The sequence below is a fragment of the Pistacia vera genome, unplaced genomic scaffold, assembly GCF_008641045.1.
Source record: "Pistacia vera cultivar Batoury unplaced genomic scaffold, PisVer_v2 Contig190, whole genome shotgun sequence".
In the NCBI taxonomy this organism is placed as follows: Eukaryota; Viridiplantae; Streptophyta; class Magnoliopsida; order Sapindales; family Anacardiaceae; genus Pistacia; species Pistacia vera.
The window spans coordinates 965,080-986,853 of NW_022195991.1; the positions used below are offsets into that span (position 1 = coordinate 965,080).

The window sequence follows — 21,774 nt, forward strand, 5'->3', positions numbered from 1 at the left end:
GCAAATTCGAATCAAGGATGATAGAATTACTAAGTATCTTGAGCATGATGTTGGTTTCAAGCGATGGAGTGGAGCTTACTTTCCTAGAAGAAGATTCGATGTCATGACCACAAGCATAGTCGAGTCCATAAATTCGAAGTTGTTAATAGAAAGAGAGTCTCCAATTATTTTTTCTGCAATCCAGAGGACATTGTCACAGTGATTCCATGAGCGTCGTACGAAGTTAGATAATTTTACCACAACCCTTGTTCCGTCAGTTGAAAAATTATTGCAAGAACGTATGAAACTGTCAAATGCACTGTTTGCCTATCCTCTCAATGCTCAAGAGTTCACCGTGCGCTGCTATGGTCTGGATGCCCTAGTTAACCTTTATAGTAAAACTTGCAGCTGTAAAGTGCTTGACATTCAGCGTTTACCTTGTCATCATGCACTAGCAGTACTAAAACACCAACGAAATCCGAATTTTGGTTCAAGAATTTACATGGAACTTTGCTCCCCTCTCTATATGTCAAACCACTACATGCTAGCTTATTCGAAAATGATATATCCAATTCCTCCAAAATAGTAGTGGGTGGTGTCGCCAGAACTGGTTGACATTCTCATCCATCTGCCATTCAAGAAGACAAAAAATGGGAGAAAAAAGTTAAGTGTATTCCATCAGCTTGTGAGATTCCTCGAAAGATGAATAAGTGCTCAATTTGCAAGCAACCTAGCCACAAGAGAAGCAGTTGCCAGAATCGATCACATGTAGATCCAGAAAATTAGGTTCGAATCGATCAAAAGCAAGAAAGCAAGTAACATGCCGTAAGATCTGCAAATAAGATCAAATTGCTTAAGCGATAGAAGATCGCTTAAGTGATTGGTTGTTATCTACAAATTTGAACAGCAGATCGCTTAAACGATTTACTACTAAGATCAGATCTAGTTAACACCAAATCGTTTAAGCGATCCTTGGTTGCTTAAGCGATCTGCTACTCAAATCAGATATGGTGAACACCATATCGCTTAAGCAACAGAAGCTCGCTTAAACGATCTTCTCTTATATGCAGATCTGATCAACAGATCGCTTAAGCAATCGAAGATCGCTTAACTGATCTGATGAAGTTATTATGTTTCTTGTTAGTGTTTTTGTCACCTTATGATCTTGTTTTGAGTCCTACACTATTTTTTTTCATTCTGCCATTGTGGGCACACTTGCTAAAAGTGAACACTTTCACAAGTGTGAGCACTTTAGCATGTGTGTGCTCACAATGCATTTGGCAGATTCATCCCTCATTCACACTTCACGCACTCATTTTACTTTTTAACAATATTACTCCTTGTTGATATTCTGTTTGTTTCTTTTACGCTTGTACACTTTTTATTTGCTATGTGAGAAAAGGAATATTGCTTTTGTATGTGGTCCCCAATTTCTTGTGCAAAAAGAAAAACACAAAAGTTAACTTTTAACTTTTTTGTCCCCCAACCCTTGACACATTGATCTCTTTATATTCACTCATTTCTAGCATTTTTCTTCAAGGAATCTGATCACATTTGTTTTACTCTCTGAATATTCTCTAAGGTTTTCATTTTGGTTAAGGTTTCTTATTATGTTTTGGTAGGCTTAGAATTACCTTCTTCACCTGTCCTTGTGTGAGATCTTTGGATGTTGTTGCCATTGGGACTAAAGCTTGTGTGTAAGTTGTTGTCCTATCTTCTGTGTTTAATCTTCAAAGGAGTTCTTCTTCAACATGATGTTGTTGTGTTCTTGAAGCTTGTTGTGAGGACTTGAAGTTCAACCAAAGAAGATAAAGTTGTGTAGAAAACAGGGAGTGTTTTACAATTTTGGTTACTTGCTTTGTATTTGAACTCATAAGTTTTTCATAGTGAATTTGCTTCCTCTAGACATGGTCCCATGGATGTAGACTTAAAGCTGAACCATGTAAAAATAAGCGTGTTCTTTACTTGCTTTGATGTATGTTTTAATTTAGTTTCTCACAACTCATGTGCACTAAATATGAACTAGCAACCCATTCCGCATAAGTTTTAAACACTTGGTAATCCTTTAAAACTTTCATTTCTCTTTTGTGGTCCATTAAACTGATTTTATGTCCCTGTATTTCCAGCTATGTCATCAAGAAGAATGATTAAATCGAGAGAGTTGTCAAGGCCAACCATTGAAGACTTGTTGTTTTCAATTTTTTATGTTTTAATTTTAATTGTTATCTTGAATAAATCATCCTTTATATCGTATTAAATCAAATTAATTATTTTTCATTTTCATCCATCTTAAAAAGGGTTTAAGTAAGTAAAATTTCGCATATTACCTCTATACGATACTAATTGCTGCCCAAAAAAGTAAGACAGGTAAAATAAATATTATCAATATAATTGTTGTGTCAACTCAATCAATCAATCAATCAATCAATCAATTAATTTACTGAGTTAGTCACGAGTGCGATACGTTAATAGAAACGTACCTCATTTCACAAATATGGATGGTTATGATTGAATATATAGTTGATCCACAATACATAATATAATTTGTCACTCAAACGTGCACAATATCAAAAGATCGAGGAGATAAGAAGCAAAATGGCCTTGGTTGTTTAATAAAAGTGAAGAATCGCTAAGTGATCTTGATTCTGCCTTGGATATGATCACTTAAGCAATCATGCACCGGGGTGACTTGATTCTGCCTTGGACTTGATCACTTAAGCTATCATGGGTAAAAGTGAAAAATCGCTTAAGTGATCTTGATTCTAGCTTGTACGTGATCACTTAAGCGATTGTGCATCGCTTAAGCGACTAAGGCTAATATACTGGATCGCTTAAGCGAGACCTTAAATCGCTTTAGCAATCCAGTATATTCGGATGATCTTTATTCTGCCTTTGACAATATCGCTTAAGCGATAACATACATTGATGAAGCGACCAAGGCTAAATATACAGGATCGCTTCAGCGAAATCATACATCGCTTAAGTGATCAAGGCTAATTTACTTTGGTAATTTAAAAACATTAAAATTTATATTATATAGAATCATTTTATACTTTAATATTCCTTTTACATGTTTATCTACACACGTAAAAAAAATTAGTTTAATTAAAATATAATTAAAAAAATCGATTAAGTGATATAAATAATCAAATCAATTGACACAAGACAGATCATGGTCCATTGAACTAATCGTATAGTCAAAATTCAAGCTTATTTCAATCTATTCCCCCCACATCGTACAAGATTTGACTACATTTTGATTAGTAAAAAGAGCACAATAATCATTCTCAAATACACCATCCATATTTGTGAAATGAGGTACGTTTCTACTAACGTGTCACACTAGTACACTATGACATTAATCCATATATCATATGATTGTAAATAATCTTCTTACATGGCCTTAATATGTGTTGATTGAATTAAGTTGCAAATAATCCTTTTTTAATTGGCCTTAATATGTGTTAATAACCGATGTCACTTAACATTAATGTAAATAATCATGTGATGTTGTGAACGTCCGAAGTTCACATTAACATCACTTAATATGGGGTTGATAACCTATTCCAAAAAAAAAAAAAAAAAACAAAAACAAAAGGGATTGCTTAAGCAATTGGTTTGTCGCTTAAGCGATCCAGTGTTTATAAGCCTTCGTTGCTTAAGTGATAAAATAAATTGCTTGAGCGATCTTGTGAAAGGCATAATAAAGATCATCCGAATAGATTGGATTACTTAAGCGATTTCAGGCCTCGCTAAAGCGATCTAGTATATTTAGCCTTAGTCGCTTAAGCGAACATGTACAAGCCATAATCAAGATTACTTAAGCGATCAAGTCCAAGGCAGAATCAAGTCACCCCAGGTGCACGATTGCTTAAGCGATTTAAGGTCTTGCTTAAGCGATTCTTCACTTTTACCCTGTGTCGCTTAAGCGATCAAGTGTAAGGAAAAATCAAGATCATCCTAGATGCATGATCGCTTAAGCGATTTATGTATCGCTTAAGCAATTGTTCACTTTTAGCCTTGGTCGCTTAAGCAATCAAGTCTAAGGCAAAATCAAGATCATCCCAAATGCATGATCGCTTAAGCGATTTATGTATCGCTTAAGCGATTTTTCACTTTTAGCCTTGGTCGCTTAAGCGATCAAGTGCAAGGTCGAATCAAGATCATCCCAGGTGCACGAATGCTTAAGTGATTTATGTATCGTTTAAGCAATTGTTCACTTTTAGCCTTGGTCGCTTAAGTGATTTAGGATCACTTAAGCGATCAAGTCCAATGCAGAATCAAGATCATTCCAGGTGATCGCTTAAGCGATTCTTCACTTTTAGCCTTGGTCGCTTAAGCGATTCAGGATCGCTTAAGCACTCAAGTCCAAATTCGTATCAAGATCACCCTAGGTGCACAATCGCTTAAGCGATTTAATATCTCACTTAAGCGATACTGTATAGAAAACCCTTGATCGCTTAAACGATATATATAGTCGCTTAAGCAATCATGGGCAACACATATTATTTCCAACTTTTCTTCTGAATTTTGGCAAACTAAAATCACCAACACATTCCATCTTTTCTCCTGAATTTGACAACCTAATTGCATCAACACATTAATGCCATTTAAAAAGAATACTAAATAAACTCAAAGTCAAAAGAGGGAAAGAAATACTGAATTACTTTTGTACAAATCTGAAATGTGTCAATTACATTAAATTACAACATTATAAACAACAAATAAATGTCCTATATACATCCAAAATAAAAGCAGCGCCGGTAGCCTCCATCCTCTCTCTTCATCATTCTCTTCAGCCACTTCCCCATCTCCAAAATTATCCAGCACACCTTCAGCATCAGCAGCAACCTCTTCGTCTTCTTCTACAGCACCCCTTCCAACATTATCCAGCCTCAGCCTTGGCCACAAAGCATACATAACACCACAACCCAAGTATCAACAGCCTGACGTCTAACAATACCAGTTAATCCAATTCAAGACAACCCACTAAGCAATGTATTTCACATAAACTAAAAAACTCTAAGTCCAACTTCCATACCTTTTGATGACAGCATCAACAATGACTTGGATTGGGTTCTAGTCAGTCAAAAGGGATCCACATGCCCATGGAAGTACTCAACAGCCAAGCGCTCCCATAAGTTGCTCATTGTTTCGTCATTCAACATGTCCATTGGGGTGTTGGCCATGTCAAACTCAATATTTTTTAGTGCATATGCCCCGCAATCAACACTACAATAAGAGGAAGATATTAGCATTAGAATTAGTTTATAGAGCAATTGTATTATGTAAGTTTTATACAAAATTTACCTAAAGTCATTTATCGGGATGGGAAGGCGCTTGAGTGGCCACTTTTCCATCAGTAGTTCATCACCCAAGTGCTAAAACATCCCGCTGTCGCGCAACAGCAGTGGGAACAATATATATAGCGGTTGCAACTCCGTCTCCAACTGCCTCTCTCGACAAATACTCGGGTTGCAATCAAGGATCTGCAACAAGCCCTCATCTAGTAGCCAAACGACGGCTATCCAATGCATATCCTTGTTGTTCACGATGCAGTATACTCTTTTAAAGTTTGCCTAACTTTTGCCATAGTTGGGCCTTTCTCCCTGTACATGCTGCATCATCCTCTCATCAAACCAAAAATCATCAAGAACACCGTCGAAGTCATCTGTGACCAATCTTTTCCGCTTGCCTCCCCTTGTTGCACCTCCACCATTGGCCTTTTTCATTAAGGTGTCATATGTAGTTACTAAGCTTTGGCCAAAGGCCACATCGGTGATGGCACAGTGTGGATACAAAATATCACCATTACTGCTCTGTCGTAGCCTCATAAGTGCCAACACCTCATCAATGTGTTGCATCAAATAAAAACAACAAAATAAGTATACAATACCTCCTGGAAAACATAAGGAAAAATAAGGGAAAATAACTCACCAAGTCGTCGAGCCACCTGCCTATTGTCAATATCTTTTGAAACCACTCCCGGGGATAATCCCCGGTCTTGCACTTCACACACCCATCACTCCTAGAATCATTATAATAGGCATAGAAGAGTTTTTTCTTTTCCTCATCTATTGGCCTATACAAATCGACTTTTAACTCCTCCGTTTTCACTTGCCTACTTCCTCTGCCTTCCTCCATTTTTACTTCCCCACTTCCTTCGCGTCCCAACTCACCCTCCTCCACCTTCCTCCTTACCCTCCTCCATTTTTGCTTCTCCACTTTCACAAACTTTTTTGCTTCTCCACTTTCACAAACTTTCTCATTTTTTTTCTTCGTTTTTCTCTTCTTTCCATACTCTTTCGGCTCTCTCTTTTATGCTCAGGTTGCACTGCAACCACTTTTAATACCCTACCAACTTCCTCCTCCACCCTACCAACTTTCTCCTCCACCTTTTTCATCCGCTCTTCCATCTTCTCAAACCTCTCATAAACGGATGTTGAAAACTATCAAACAGACTGTTTATAAGGTCAACCATTTCATTCTCCTGACCCCGACGCCTCAGCAAAGTGGTACTTGTTGAACCGGTTTGCCAATTGGGTGGAGGCATACGAACTTCTTCATCCTCCTCCCCCTCCTTCCCGCCAATTGGAACTTCATCATCCTCGACCTCAACAACATTCTCAAGCAGTGGCCCTACAACTGCACTCACATGCGTGACTCCTTCTAAGTCTCGTATTCGACAGTCTATCCATAAGGGTGAGGAAGAGACGGACGACTCCTTGCAAAAAGAAAAAAATCGATCAAATTTAAGACACATTTAAAAGCAAGTGCATATTCAAAAGATTAATCCTTTCATCTTACCTGAGCTGCTTGAATTTTCATTTCTAATTTGTCGTAATCCCAATGGGTACACTTCTCGATGTGCCACCACAACATCCTAGAAAATTGTGGTTGCTCATTCGAAGTCTTCTTCTGCCCCCTGCCTTAGACAGGACAGGGACAGCCTCATACATCCAACCGTACATTGTAAAAAAATAGTCCATATCATAATTAAAACACATATAATACAAAAAAATATAACAAAAAGCTATTAATATTTACCTGCATTGCCCATGGGAAGCCAAACAGATTGTACGTGCTCGGTCTTTCCTTCTCGACAGCTTGGCGATGATTTATCGCCATGTCTTTTCCACGCAGGGAGTCAATGGTTAGCTGAAATGATAACCGTCCTCACGAATAAGCATTAAAGAAGTCCATGTTGCTTGCAAACTTTACCCAATACATATTACCAGCTTTTGCTGAGTTAGAAGCCATTAGGATCGAATGCACAAACCATACCAGACACATCTTAAACTTCTTTGAAGAGGTATACCCATCTTCTCCTAACCTCTCCTCTAAATCGCATCCTGTAATAGACGCCTTCCCCCCAAAACCTTTCTAGTCATGTTATCAGCTGCCCTGCTCTTTGTTATTCTCTCTTGCTCTTCTGCATTTGGAAATTCCCCACATCTTAAGTCTGTCATCAAGGCATATTCCATCATGCCAAAACATAATGGCTTCCCATCCACCACAAACCATATTTCATTTTTTTTTTTTCTTGGCTTTTTACTCAGTACAGCAACATATAATGCACTCCCTGCCCCCAGAATGTCTTTTTCCAATTTTCTCCGATGTCTGCAAAATGACCTAAACAACTATCTTTGAATCTGTCCATACCCTTACTTTGTTCTTCTAAAATCTCCATTATTCTCATCAAAACTTGCCAACTCGACCTAACTGACACCCTCAGGGGAAGTACGGTACCTTATCGCTTACAACCTCCAACTCATAGTCTTTATAATTTTACTTTTCAGAAAATTTGTACAATCAATATAAACTAAATATCAGCAAAAAAGGAAACCATAACAACCAATAGGTTGCCAATTTGGGGGATATGGGCTTCAAGGACCTCAAGGAGTGGGTGTTTTTGCTTCGAGAGACTGAGAAGCCAATGCAGGCCCTACAGAGGTTGTTATGGTAGGTTTCATGACTGGAGATGGCTAAGGATGGCAGGAGGTGGCAGAATAGCACAACTGTGCGTGGCCAACCCTGCAATATTCAGGGCAATCCTCCAGCCCCCTATTCCGCCACCTCCTACTATCTCTAGCCCTCCAACCTCCCAATGGCTTCCCTTGCCTTCCCCTATCCTCTGGAACCCAAACGAAGCCACTCCCTTGATGTCTATCAACTACTCGACAAAACACCACAACCACCGTAACAATAAAATCAACTATATATCCCCCAAATTCGCACAAACCAATCAAATTTTTCATTAAATTCAAAACCACCAGTAAAAAACATACCCTTTCTTCACTGGCCTCCTCCTCCTCACTGGTGTCTTCCTCTTTAGAACCATTTTCCAATTCTTCTATATGTTCTTGTGTCGTCGTTGTCTCCTCTACCTCTGGACCACCTTCACTTATCGAATGATCCACCAGAGCATCTTCTTCGACAACCTTTGAATAGCCATCGCCACTAGAGTCTATGATTTGGAATGGGGTTGGGTTTTCCTCCTCTTGGTGAATATTAGCCATGATTTTGTGTAACAAAGCTTTAAGATCAAATATTGGCCAGAAATATGGAACTTTTATCATCAAAAATTGCAAAGAAATGGAAGGTGTTTCGTCAGTCGTTTTTTGGGTATACTGCTTGATTAAGCGATTTTGAAGGGAGGGAGTAGTTTTTTAATTTTCAAAATTTAAACAAATTTCCATTAATTATACTATTACCCATATAGGTTTCAATCTTTTGACTCTAGCCCCTTTTTGCATGTTTAGTTACAATTAAGAGTGCCGCATCAAATTTTTATATTTAAAAAAAAAAAAAAAAAAAAAAAAGAACCTCCAATTTTCAGGGTTATATTTTTAAATCCAAACTTGGGATGTCTGGGGAGTTAAATTTCCTCATTATACGAGTGGCTGAATTATATTTTGGCCCCAATTTTTTACAAAACAATATTGACTCCAAAACATAAAATGTTATCCCCATTTTTCAAATTATGATTTTTAACGTAATACGAAAAGGTTAATCTTATCAATTTAACTCATATATAATATTATGCAACAAAAAGTAAAAAACTACACCAACCGTAAAGTCTCTCAACTTAATCTCCCCTTAATACAAACCTTGTTTAAAAAGACACTAGTAGTTATAGAAAATACTCACAAAATCCACAATTAAAAGTTACAAAACATTAAGGACCACACCATTCCCCCCTTCCTACACCCCCCCCCCCCCCCCCCCCCCCCCCCCGGTCTGCCACGCAATAATAGAAGATTTCACAACCTGGGCCTAGCCAACCTATGATTGGCCAATCACATTCAATAATGCTAGTTGGCTATAACGAGGCCTTCTTCCCACCTACCAACCCTCCTCTATTCTCCACCTTCTGTTGGTTTGTCACAATGTTCCAGAAATCGACTTGGGATGAAACCCGAAAAATTGACCAAGTCCCAGGTTGACCAGTTCAATCAACTGCTGGTTCAACTAGTGACATCGGTAAAAGAAAATTCAGAATCCAGAAATACTACAACAAACCTTGGAAAGACCAATCCATTCATTCCATAAAGATAGTGTCACATATCAAGAATCAAAAATACATTAAAAGGTCACTTGGGGCCAACATCTAGTAAATTCAGATGTAGCAGGCGTATTAATCAAGAGTGCATCCAAATTCCAATGGGGCAACCAAAAAAAATGCATCAAGGAATATTCTTCCACTTTCATGCTTGGATTCTTAGCGATTTGTAAAAGAGACAAGCGAAAAGAGCATTGATTAAGAGTATTTTAATCATATGTATGATGATCAAAAATAGGGCAAAAGTTTACAAAAAACATAGAAATCAAATCTTAAAATTGGTACTGATATTCATATTTCACAGTGCCACCGTCATTTTGAGTCCCAAGAATTCTTTGCATCAAAAGCTCATTCTTTCCATGGCTCACAACTTCAAATTGTCCACCTCCGCCACCGCCAAGTACTCCACCACCACCGCCAGGTCCACCACTAAGCCTACCACCAACAACAACAAAATAGATTGTGGCTAAAAGCATAAGAAGATTATAACTTCATCAAAACCAAAAGCTCAAACCAGTCACGGAACACACCACAAGGTCCACCATCACCACCACCACCACCATCATCAACAAATATCAAAGCCAAAATCACCAGAAAGAGCCCTCACTCAACCAAAGCCTAAACTAGCCATAGCACATCAAAATCTCAAAAGAAAGGAAGAGATCGACGGTACCTGACAAAGATGAGCTGGAGTTGACAACGAAGATGAGTTGTTGTCGAAAATGAAAGCAAGCCTCCACCTTTGATGAAACAAGGTTGTAGGCACTAGGCTATTGTAGAAGTGGATTGGAAATGAGAGATGAAATGAAGAAGTTAAAAAGAGATGAAAGGAAGAGATCGACGGTACCTAACAAAGGTGAGTTGGAGCTGACGAAGAAGATGAGCTGATCTACAATAAAAAGATGAAACCGCAAATAGAAGATGTAAAAATGGGTTAGGGCTCGATGGTATGAAGATTTTGGGGAAAAACCGGTGGGAAATCAGGTTTAGGAACATAAAAGGGGGGGTGTTATTTTAACCTGGTTTTTGGGAAAAACCGGTCGAATTGACTGGTTACTACAGTACCACCGATCCAACCCCGGGTGAAATGACCCCCCGCCCCCTAATTTTTAGGCTCTCCTGACCCAGCTCACCAACCAAGTCTGGATCAAACCGGTCAGACCAGACTGAATTTTAAAACAATGGTTTGTTGTAGGTAATATGGGAATGAATTTAAAATATTTTTTCGTTGATAGAAGTAATAGGTGAGATTATTTTTATTGTTTATCATTAATACGAAATATTTGATGAATTTTAGACTTATGGGGTATTAAACTTTGGATGAATTTTTTTTTAACTAGAATTAAATATTTTAAAATAGAAAAATGTATTAGTCAAAACTGGTGAAACAGGGAATGAATGGAAATGAGCGACAGTTGAATCCGGTCCAATGGTACCAATTCCACCGTACACAAGACTGTTAACGAGTCGAGCCAAGCTGAGTATTTGACTGAACGAGCTTGGCTCGTGAGGGGATAAAGGGATAAACAAGTCCAAGCCGAGCCAAGTCGTTGATAACTGGCTCGACTCGAACTCGTGACCGGTTAAGGGGGGAAGCGAGCTTGGCTCGTGAGTAGGCTTAACGAGCTGAGTTCGAGCGGCTCACAAGCCATTACAAAAACAGGCAAATTTTTTAATTAAATCAGACCTGGTTTTTCATGGTATTCAACCCACTTTCTATCCTATACATTAAAACAACTAAATCTCATAATAAAATAAACATAAAAAAATGTTGGACCTACATGTATAGTATATTCCGTTTCAATGTCACAAACTATTTGACAAACACAAGTAAACCCGCACGTATTTGGCAAACAACTCAATCTCCACATGTGATCATTTCATCATACTATTTACCATTTACCATATTGGTTTTGTTTCAACAAATTAAGTGAAGTGAACTAAATTTTTTGTTTGGTTCACTTTATTTAATTCATCTTTAATCAAAACAAAAAGGGGACTATATACAAATTTAATCCCAAAACATCAAAATATAATGTTTCATAAAAAAAAAAAAAAAATGGTGTATGTTGGGTAGCTACATCCCAAAACCATTCTCGCCCCACTCTTGCAAACAAAAAATCAATTAAGAACATAAGTAAATAAAGATGAATATGCGAACCCAAACAAAAAAATCAATTAAGTCAAACTTGCACAATCCTGCTGCCACAACCAATGACATGCAGGGGAATCAAACAATCTACTGATTCCCGTCAATTGACATGATAGGAAGAACAATCTCCAAGAGGTCCTACTCTTTCTGAAATGAAATAAGAAATAAAAATTAAGTTTAGATTAACATAAAGTAATTGTAAATATTGAATTGCACTAAAAATAAAATCAATGAACTTACTTTGCACCTTTTCTTCACTCTGTTCAAAGATCGACACCAATCACATCCACATAAGAGCATTTCCACCGTGTCGAGAGACAAAGAAGCTCGATAACTGTTAACAACCCTACTCCCAACACTGAATGCAAACTCTAAAGCAACCGTAGTGATTAGGATGGCTAGTATCTCATGAGCCATCGTAGACAATATAAGGTACTTGGTTGAATTTGTCTTCCACCATTGTAAAGCATTGAATGCCTCACAATCCCCCCCATGCATATATGACACCCCTATCCCAAATAACGGTCTAGCTCAGACTTACTTGGCTCAACAGTCTCCACCGCATCCAAAAAATTGCTAAAATCATCCCAACTCGTGGCTCCTGCAACCATTGCCTCCTCACCAATAGCTCCAACTTCATCCCCTACTACTGGAGGCCCACGGGAAATAGTAGAAGCTTTATTAGCTTCAACATACTCTCCATATAGCTCATACAGTGCATCCCGAACAGTTACAGTATTTGCACGAGCTTCTAACTCAGAATACAGCTTGGGGAAGGCCCACTAATCTTTGTCACATTCTTCAACGTCTTTAACTTCACTTTCTCACTCTCATAGACCTTCATACAATCATTTTTGCGGGTATGGCGAGAAACCGGACTCCATTCAAGAATCTCATACTTTATCATATTGTTCAAGCTCTCTTCCTCCACAACTAAAAATGGATGCTCGTGCATAAGCACCCAATGGGCGATAAGTTCCCTCATCTTCATCATGTCGAACTTTTCACTTAAAGTAGGTAAAACAAAAGTTCCAGCATCGAAACCGACAAGGGAAAAGTAATGTGTTGTTGCCTCATGAAAGCTATTCTCTTTGAACACCATTTTAAATATCTATTAAAAACTGGGTGGTGCTTCTGGTGGCATTAATAAACAGCTTGGCTTTGCAATGGATACACTCTGCCTTTTTTGTACCCCCTGAGAGAACCACCTCCTTAAACTTTGTATAAACCACTGATGTTTTAGCTCTCTTTTTCCTTTGAATTGGATTGTCATTCTGCCCACCATTATCTGGGCTACTAACACTGTGTTCCGTATTTGTAGTGGTCTCATTCAAGGTACGCTTATTGCCTGGTGTAATTGTAATTGTAATTGTATCTTGCTCTGTATGGCTACTTGAGATACTGTCGTCCATTTCCAAACCTATAATACAAAATAAAAACAAAGGGGTTAGCTTTTCTTATTGATATTTGATGGAACATCCCTGATGAAATCAAATAAATCCAGCTATAAAATAGTCCAAAAACGCAAGATATGGCCACTACAAATCTAGAATTAATTTAGCAATAAATTAGAATATGTGGAGGTAAAGTTGAATCATAGAATGTTACTAGATGGAATGTTGGAAATATGTGGAGTGACTCCTAAAAAATTTAGAACTATATGTTCAAATATTAGCTAGACAAGCAATCTTTTAGGATGAAATAATTGGAACCAAACTAAACTGTCAAGTGCCAACCGTGAGAAACAAAACCAAGTGCAATATTGTGAAATTGCCCCAAGTGCATTTGGTTTATCCTTTCCAACCATGTAGCTGTTATTGTGAAATTTGCTTGGACAACATGGTGCTTGGATGAAGAGTGTCATATAAAACGCAACAATCCTCAACAACACAGTCCACAACACAAACACATTTCAATAATCCTCAACACACACGAATGCCCAACAATCCTCAACAGCAAAGTCCACACTCTACAGCACAAACACATTACACATTTCAATAATCCTCAATACACCCAAATGCCAAACAAATGCAACATCACAGGCACATGTCAATAATCCTCAACAGTCAACACAACTCACAAACGCAACAGTCCACAGCACAAACACATTACACATTTGACATTTCAATGTATGTAGTCATATTGGGAAAAACAAAGAAGAAATATGGACCAAAATAATACCTTATTGAGTTACTGGCAGTGAGAAGGACGAGAGGACAACGGGCTCGTCGACAGCAAGAGGAGAAGTAGACAGTGACGAAGAGAACTTGGAGGCTAACGAAAATGGCGAAACGATAGCGACAAAGAGAATGGTTGTAATAGGTGACGTTGTCAGCAATAACAGTGGACAGCATGCAAGTTGATTGGGATTTGTCAATTTTGGGCGGGATTGTTTCAATTTAGGGATTTTGTTCAAATGGGTAAATTATCATGTTTTACCAAGTTTTACAAGGTGGGGAATTTGTCATTTTAAAACTATTATGCTTAATAACTGCAAATTTTTTGTAGCCCCCAATAGTTTAAAAAACCCTCACTATAACTCTTTCTAACTCGAGCCAAATTCGACTTGTGAACCATCGAGCCAAGCCAAGCAGTGATCAAACTTAGCTCATAACCCCTTCACAAATCAAGCCAAGCAGTGATCGAACTTAGCTCACAATCCCTTCACAAATCAAGCCAAGCAGTGATCGAACTTAGCTCACAATCCCTTCACAAATCAAGTCGAGCCGAGCTCTTGATGAGCCTTCATTCGAGTCGAATCAAGCCAATTCACGAGCCACTTGATTCATCTAAGGATAGAAAGCCAAAAATCATTGCAACCGTTCCAGCCAAAAATTTCTCCTTTATAAAGCGTATTTTTGGTCAGTCATATCTTAGCAATCAAATAATTTCTTCGATCGTTACCAAGGAACAATAACTCGGACAAGGCCTTCCACCTACAATAATTCAGACAAGGCCTTCCGCCTTGTTTGAGACGGATCAGCAATCTGCCTAAAATGATATTAGCGCATTCAGGATGCCTACTAAAAGATAATTAGACGACTAACCACAAGTGAACGATATAAATGACAAGAAAATTAAAAATAATAAAAATGTGAATACAGCAAGAAAGAGGCCAAATTAAACTTAAGAGAGCATTACATGAATCATCAGTAAAAACTAATTCTCCAGTCGCAAAATTCTGTGGTACCCTTTGGTTAGTCTCAAATTTTCATTAGAACATCACGCTAAAATCTAGCTCACATGTACAGAGCATCCAGAAAGCTTTTGGTGTTGAGGAATATTTACAGACGCAGCCTTCCTTCAAACTGGGAAGAAGGCCAGACAGTCAAGCAGCAGAAGCAGAAGCACACTTGAGATACTTGGCACACGAAACTATAATAAGTTGCTTCTGGCCACCCCACTACTAGCACTCAACTGAATCACACCAGGCTTCACAGGGTTCTCGCTCATCTCCTCAAATGATCCCTAGAAAAAGAATGGATGCCTGAGGGCATCACGGGCTGTTAGTCTGTCCATGGGGTCATACCTAAGCAGTCTTGCATAAGATGTATGAGATCCCCAGCTGAATGGTCCACATGCTGCATTATTAGGTTCTGAAACAATCCGAAGATGAACACAGTTTATGACCAGATCAACAAGATTATGGGCCCTTAAAATGTGACATAATGTAAACAAGGTACAAACCTGAAGGCGAGGAAGCTTCAACACAGCTTTCATGCTATCCCTTGAGGTTGCACCTTCTGGCCAGTCCAACTTACCCCTTCTGACATACTTCTCTGCATGTCGGCTGATATGATCCATGGTAAAAAGAATACTTTTAATTAATATTTATAAAGAATTGCAATGATGGACCAAACTACAAAAGATGGGGCAAAATTTCACTCACTCTACTCTCTTTAACATTTGTGATGGCAAGGGACCAAGGACCCGCTCCATCATTGCAAGGTGCTCCAAATTCTCATGAGTTTGAAACAACGCTCCCCCTGTGGAAAGGTACCAGAAGCTCTATAAAATGTTCAATCACACTTGAATCGTCAACATTCCAAGAACAAACTAAAATAGACTGACCGTGCATAACTCCACCAAGATGCAGCCACACACTCCATATATCACATGGATAACTCCACCCCAGGCCTAGAAGATCATTAAATAAAGGTGTGTGCTCAATCTACTGAACAGAGAAAATCTTCACAACCAAAGAAAGGTACAAATGAATCTTTTTACCAAGGATAACCTCCGTGCACGATAATGCCGTGTGAATACATGTAGTTCTGATCTTGGCGTTCATAAGTTGTGCTACCAAAATCTATCACCTTAATAGCACTCGACTTTGGAACTCTTTTATAGTAAAACTTCCTTTGCGAGCGGGAAGAACCCTGCATATTCAGGAGCAGTTAGAAGAATAAGTAATAATATAATTTGGGATAGAGGGATATGCAAATATGAAATTCAGACTCGTGGGGTAAAGAGAAAGAGCGAGAAAAGAAAAGGACTCCAAGAATACCTTGTAATCAGAACCTTACTGTACTCCGAAGAAACTAACAGTACATTCTCAGGCTTCAAATCAGTATGTATCAGAGATAGATCATGCATGACTGCAAATACGAATCAAATGAACAACATTAGCAACATTATTGTATAACATAGATGACATTTTACTTTTGAACATCTATTCACCTAGAATAAAAAATTAGGTTAACTTTTTTATAATATTTATGATTAGATTAATCTTAAATAAGATATATAGTTATTAGACTCCATGGGGGGGAAGAAAAAAGGAAATGCATGACGGATTTGAGAGAAACTAGCTTAAGTATTTACTACACACATGCTATACATTCCAACAGTTGTCTGCCAATCTCACGGACTAGATCAATGGGAAATGAGCGATAATTGTTTTTTCCGTAGAAAATCGTATAAGCTAGGTCCAAGCTTCTCAAACACCTGTTGAAACCATTTGAATACATCCAAGAATCTTAACCCCCAATTATGTGTAAATTGGGGAAATCAATCTATTACAAATCAATCATATACTTACAATACAGATATGGTTACGATAGTCAAACCTTCCGTATTTGCACACAACTGCAAGGAATAAACCCATTTAACCTTTGCATAAAATTTAGCAAATGTTGTTATGCATCCAGCAATGGCAGGATGGGTTGCAACTAAACAAACTGCTCACCGATTGCCGCCTTTGTCATGTTTTGCAAGTTGTTGCAGAACCTCAATTTCAATCATTGCTGCTTCACGGTATTTCTTGATTCCACGAACAATTTTGATGGAACCATTTCTTTCCTTTCCCGGTCCCAGCATTCTAAAACCTGACCAAAGGTTCCTGTACAAAGAGGATTGGAAAGAACCTTACATCATACAGATGAACAATAAACTATGATATACAGGTGTGAATTCTGTTGCACAAACATACCTTCACCCATTTTGCTGTGAATCTTATCTGAAATAACAGAAAGGAAATTATAGTAATCAGAAATTAGTAAACTCTACAAGTCAAAACATGACAAATCAAATCCCTTTTCTCTGATTACATGCACAGGAACAACACATATATGAAATAAAAATACTGAAAACTCATGTGTCAAAATAATAAATAGGTCCCTTATTTGAAATATATAAATCAAAAAACACCAAACTACAGAAATGAAAATCACAGATATGTGAAACTTATTTTAACTGATTATTCATTAATTGAGACAACGATGGTAAAGTGTAATTACAGCGTGAAGTTAAACTATCTCCAAGCGCAAACTGTAATGGCCATCTTTGTCATCCCTCACGCCATGGGGGAGAACCATTTCGAGCCACACTCTTTACAAATAGAGAACTAGTGGTATAGTCTGAGGGAGCTCTTGAAGGTGCAAAGCTTGTTACATTCCCAACATCTTGTCCACAAAATAATCCTACCTGAGCCTACACAGAGCCATTCATTTCATGTACCACTCAAAAGTTATAACAAATCTGTGCTCCCTTAATGCTACCCTTGGATATTTACCAACTTCAGTCATTTGAAGCCAAAACTCATTGATAATTAGCACAGAAAAAGAACCTCAGTGCATAAAACAAATCAAACATATAAAACAAGGCATAAGATGAACATATTTAAGGAAGACAACCAGCTCGCAATATGGTTCTAGCTGAACACTTGACTTGTAAAAAATTTTAATGATTAGTCTGATTCACAGATGACTTAGAAGAACGATCCCCACATAATCAAAAACTCATATCTAATAAATCTGTCATCAAAGCGATAGACAGATCATGAAAATATGTATCCTCCAAACTAAATTCATATAAAGAAATTTGGACCATTCAAAATTACGACATTCATAATTACGATCTATCCGGGTGAACAATAAAAAGAGATATACAATAAAAATTCCTCTCAAACACAAAGAAAACGGATCTCAGAATAGATTTAATCAGCAATAAAGATGATAATAACCAAAAGGAACAAAGAATTATCTCTATACATAAGATCTGAGAACGCATAACACGCATCATTCAATTAGACCAAACCTTATCTGAAACATCAATAAAGATCACCTAGTTTACAAAAAATAACTAGATCGGTCAAAACTAGAAGAAAACACATAAAATCAAACACAAAAATAGGATCTTGAAAATCAAAGATGATACCTTCGGTGCCTGAGGCACGTCCCAGCCCAGACGCGCCCGCTTTCGCGGCCGACGATCCAATGCGTGAGAGGAAACTCTGTTACGCGTTCCATCTCCATGGCTGCAGATCCGAGAAAGGGAACTAAGAAAATCGAAGAGAAATTAGATTTTGAGGAGGAAAAACAGAGAAGATAAGGATGTTGTGTTTTTTGTGTGAGGAAAGGGGCAAAGCTAACCCTAATTTTAACCTACCAATTAGAGGGGTTGGGGCGGTTGAGATTAGATCTATCCGTACACGTGTAATGTTCTAGCCGTGCGTTTGACCAAAATTTGCTTTTGATTCGATGTAATGTATCAGCGTTTGGTTTGCAAGTATTTGGTAGGTATTTAACTATAGTTAGGTTTGGCCTCAGGTTAGGTTCGAATCGTGGTTGAGTTAGCTTTTGTTTCAAGCAGAATAAAGGAAAGCTATTCTTACGCGCTTACACACGTGCCGGGCTGGCCTTCATGATGCCAACCAGAAATAGACGGTTAGTTAGGGTGTAAATTCATACAGTTAAATTTAATTTAGAGTAATGTTATATTTATACACTCTTTTACACCATTTTATTACATTATGATGTGATATTTATACCATTCTTTTACATCATTTTCATTATATTATGATATGATATAATCACAATCACATAAATTCTATTATAATATTAAAAATTTAAAATAATTAAAAATTTAGTGGTTGTGACATTGTATTATAATGTAATGAATATGTATAAAAGAAGTGATAAATGTAGCATACTCTTTAATTTTAATTGTATACAAATCTACTTTTTTTAAAATTAATAAATATTTTAAAATCCATAAAATCTTAATTTTTATAGTGTAAATATTATTTCACATAAATTTCAATTTTGGGATAGGTTATTTGTACCCAAAATTTATTCTCGGCTCATTTTTTCAAATACACACAATACAAAATTTTAAAAGTTAGATTTTTATTTCTAGTCTATAATTAAAACATGAACTAAAAAGATTAATAATAATTAAATATGACTATAGTGAGACTACTTTTGGCCTCCAATTCTTTTGTGAGTTTATTTATTAAAATCTCACATAAATTTAAAGATTGTATTTATTTGATATAGCATACCAATTTTTATTGAGGAAATAGTGAAATATGTATAAGAATTTAAGTATAAATATTCTTTTCAACAACTTAGGGAAATATGCTTATCCTTTCTTTATGAAGACAGCTAACTTTTAAAAGCATATCCCCACTTCCATCGTATATGCTATAATAGTTTGTCCACCCACCACCCCCCCCCCCCCCCCCCCCCCCCCCCCCCCCCCCCCCCCCAAATTACTGGCATAATATATATAATGGATTACATTAATTTTATGTAGTTTGGTGGGTTTGATGAAAAAGCATAAATCTTGATCATACCAATCTTACAAGGCATATATCTCATAAGTTAAGGGATGTGGGAGTTTAGACATTTGGTTTAGAGAATGTTGAACTATTGGAAATATTATATTAATAAAAAGATAGATTACCTTGAATGTTTGAAATATTATATTAAATATGTTTGATTAGACTGGAATAAAAGAATTATGAAAAAAGCTTTTAATTGAATTATCCTTCTTTTTTTAATATTATAATAATAATAATATGCGTTTGGTTTATTATTTTGGATAGGATTTTAAAGATAGTATTGGATAATTGAATATGAGAGTATTACAAGGTAAAATTTAAAAATTTATAAAAAAACCCCTAAGTTTGCTAATTTAATAAATACCCCAATATATAAAAATATTGTAAAATGACAAAAAGACCCCCACCACCCGCAGTGCTAGATTCCGACCACTACCGTCGGAATCTAGCCGAAAAATTTTGTAACGACACATACCGGCCGGATCTGGTCGGTATGGCATCGCTATGGCCTTTTCTGACTAGATCCACCACAGATCTATGGCCATATGTGGCCGTCACGGCAGAAAAAGGCCAAAGAATGCCATCTTTGGCCGTCGTTGTCGATCAACGATGGCCAAGATTTGGCTATCGTTGACAGTCAACGACGGCTAGATCCGGTGAATTACCAGCAAGTTCTGGTCGTTGTTAGTTTTTAAACTTTTTTCAAGAGGTATTTAATGAAATTAATAACCTTATGGGGTCTAAAAGTAATTAAAAAATAGGATAATATTTCTGGAATAATATGTCAAACATTATTTGGAGAATAGGATTGGAAATATGGGCAGAAATAATAAGCCAAACACACCATTATTATTATTTGGATTATTATTTTTAACTCCCTATATTTGAGAATTTAACTAAAACATCTTAGCCATAATAAAAGTTTAAAATTTAATAAAACACCCCAACCACCCAAGACCACTACTAGCCGTCGGCCACCACTGCCAACCGCAGCCCACCATCACATGAACGACGTACTACTGGTAGGATGTGGTTACTTGTGCGCCGATCTAACTCTTTCCAACCAGATCCATGGATTTGCATTAATTAATTTTGGGGCCACATTATCACAACTACAATCATGGATCCAATTATGTTAGTTGGAAGAAGGGTGGAATGATGAATGGTTTGATACAAAGAGATGTAGTCCCCCAAAATTATTGAAGAAGTTTGAAGATCCATGGATTTGCCTGTTTCCAGCAAGATCCATGTATCTGGTCAGAAATGGACGTTCCGAGGATGACAGATTGCGGCCGATAGTGGTGGCTGGTGGCTAGCAGTGGTCTTGGGTGGCTAGGGTGTTTTGGCTAAATTCATGTAAATTGTTTTAAGAACAACGGTATTACTATCCAAAAAATTTATTACTTAAGGCACATTTGGATCAAGGTAATACAAGATAACGGGGGTAATCTTTATTTATTTTCCAAGATTATGTTCTTTGGTTTGTAAGTAATGAAATATTACAAGTATCTTTTATTGCAAATAGTGTTTACTGTTGATAATGTCATGGGTAATCAAATACCTTCCCTAGGGGCTCTTATTAAAAGATTATCGAGTAATCTGATTTTTATACTTATTTAGCCCTTAATTAAATATAATTTCGGACACAATTGTCCTCAAATGTCTAACAATTACCCAGCCCCTTTAAATTTGAGAAATTAGCTAAAACACTCCAACCACAAAAAAGTTTAAAAGTTAACAAAATACCACCCAAGATCACTGACAGCAATCGCCGTAATAGCACACGACCAATGGGATCTGGCCAGTCATACATCGCTAAGGCTATTTTCGGTAGATTTATTACCGCAAATGACCAGATCTGGTTGTTTCTATGGCTGTTTCACAGCCAAAGATGTGGTTGTGAAAAGCCATAGATTTGACCATAAAACTACCGTCATTTTAAGGCTAAAGATTTGGCTTCTGTGGCCATTTCACGACCACATCTTTGGCCATGAAATGGCCATGGATCTATGATCC

The 21,774-nt window shown here is 37.3% G+C and overlaps 1 long non-coding RNA gene and 1 pseudogene across 1 annotated transcript; both read right to left on the reverse strand.

Annotated features, from left to right (window-relative positions):
- Nucleotides 1–11,340: 11,340 nt before the first annotated feature.
- On the reverse strand, nucleotides 11,341–14,871 carry LOC116127398. The gene is made up of 4 exons (XR_004127601.1): nucleotides 14,835–14,871; nucleotides 13,875–14,657; nucleotides 11,934–13,113; nucleotides 11,341–11,840 (listed from the first exon to the last, which is right to left on the reverse strand). It is a non-coding gene; the product is annotated as an uncharacterized LOC116127398 (long non-coding RNA).
- A 707-nt stretch (nucleotides 14,872–15,578) lies between these two features.
- On the reverse strand, nucleotides 15,579–18,448 carry LOC116127381 (annotated as a pseudogene).
- Between the last annotated feature and the right edge of the window lie 3,326 nt (nucleotides 18,449–21,774).